The following is a 2,018-nucleotide window of genomic DNA, read 5'->3' as shown; positions in this document are numbered from 1 at the left end:
TTTCAATTGTGGGTTGAGACCCATTAGTGGATCATGAAATCAATTTAGTGCATTGCACCCCATATTTTTTATTTTTTTAATTTTTTAATGCTTTATTTATTTTTGAGAGAGAGAGAGACAGCATGAGCAGGGGAGGGTCAGAGAGAGAGGGAGACACAGAATCAGAAGCAGTCTCCAGGCTCTGAGCTAGCTGTCAGCATGGAGCCCGACACGGGACTCAAACCCAGGAACCGTGAGATCATGACCTGAGCCAAAGCTGGATGCTCAACCCACTGAGCCCCAGGCACCCCCCACCTCAAAATATTTAAAAAAAAGAGATAGAATAGAATGGAAAACCATAAGCAGGGGTTACATATATAAAAAGGAACGTCACATATATAAAAAGGAATGTCTATTTGCATAAAACTTTTGTCTCAGGATATGTATAGGGACGCCGGATGGCTCAGTCAGTGAAGTGTCTGACTTTGGCTCAGGTATGAGTTCAAGCCCCGCATCAGGCTCTGTGCTGTCAGCTCAGAGACTTGAGCCTGCTTCAGATTCTGTGTCTCCCTCTCTCTCTCTGCCCTTCCCCCACTCGCACTCTGTGTCTCTCTCAAAAATAAATTAAAATATTTTAAAAATTTAAAAAAAAGGATATGTATGTAAACACTCATTGGAGTAAGGAATTGAGATGAGAAATGCATTTCTCACTTGTGGGTGATGGGTTTTGTTGTTATTTTTTAAGATTTTATTTTGAAGTAATCTCCACACTCAATGTGAGCCTTGAACTCACAACCTAGAGATCAAGAGCCACATGCTCCACCAACTGAACCAGTCAGACACATGCCCTGGGGGGTCATCGGTCCAACATTTGAGAACCACTGCTCTAAAAAAACAAAGGAGGGAAGACAAAATGTGCCCTTTGTATGGATGAGAAGCAGGGGTCTCTTGTCCTAACATTTGACCCTGGTATCCCCAGGAGGGCCTAGGGAGAACAATCCCCCCCCCCTCCAGCTTCCAGAGCACAGAATGAGGCATCCCTTTTGCATTTGAATGTGCTCCAATCCCTTTGCTACTTTCTTTAGTGGGAAGGCGGGGATGGTGACTCTTGCCCAGATTCCCCAACCCTGGAATGTTTTCCTGTGTCCTGAGTACCTCCACAGGGCAAGTCAGTTGAGATATTTGGATGTAGGCTCACTTGCTGAGCCTTCCAAGTGGCAAGTGCCACCTTGTCCTCAGTCCCTGTCGTAAGAACAAGTGGAGAGGCAGAGGGTGACTTGGGAAGTCAGGAAAGGCGGGCTTGGCCCCTGGGTGTCTCTCTTCATATGCCTTCCCCTCCCATTGCCACTCTGGTAGAATCTCAAATGTAGTGGGGAGGGACAGAGAAAAAACTAGAAAGCTCGACTTCTGTACTTCTGTGAGCCGGTGGTTAGCCCCTGTTTGTCATTTTGCAAATCTTATCTATCCACCTCTGGGGAAAACTCCCAGCCTCCCCCCAGGGGGCAATGACTAATTACAAAACACGTTTTCTCTCTTTGCAGTCTGCTCAGCCCCCGCCCACAGTGCGCCCTCCCTTGCTAACCCAGAGCCAGCCTAGACTACTCCCTAGTGAGACTGGGTTGAGTGAACTCTCGGCCTGGCCCTCCTCCCCAGACCGGGTCTTCTGGGGCTCTCTCCTCCCCAGTCAGCTAGCTTCACTTTCACTTTCCAGCCGCTCTCACTTCTGTCTGCTCCTCACCCTGGAGCTCAGAACCCTGGCCCCCTAACCCCGTCCTCAAGGTGAAGGCCATTTCTCAAGTCCTGAGTGGCCCCTGATTAGTCAGGTCTTGACTCCACAATAGTCAACGAATATTTATGTGACATATTCTGTTCCAGGCTTCAAGTATGCAGGGAGAGCGGTGTGAGCGAGGTTCCTGCACAGATAGTTCTAGAAGCCTGGGTGACGCAGAGGCGCGTCAAGCAATTAAAAACAGCGGACAAAGCCTCTGCAGCTCCAGCTTGGTGCATGGTGCTAGAGGGGCACCTGGAGAGGAAGGGCT

The sequence above is a fragment of the Suricata suricatta genome, chromosome 9, assembly GCF_006229205.1.
Source record: "Suricata suricatta isolate VVHF042 chromosome 9, meerkat_22Aug2017_6uvM2_HiC, whole genome shotgun sequence".
NCBI lineage: Eukaryota > Metazoa > Chordata > Mammalia > Carnivora > Herpestidae > Suricata > Suricata suricatta.
The sequence above is the reverse complement of the archived record's forward strand: the minus strand, read 5'-3'. Positions refer to the sequence as shown.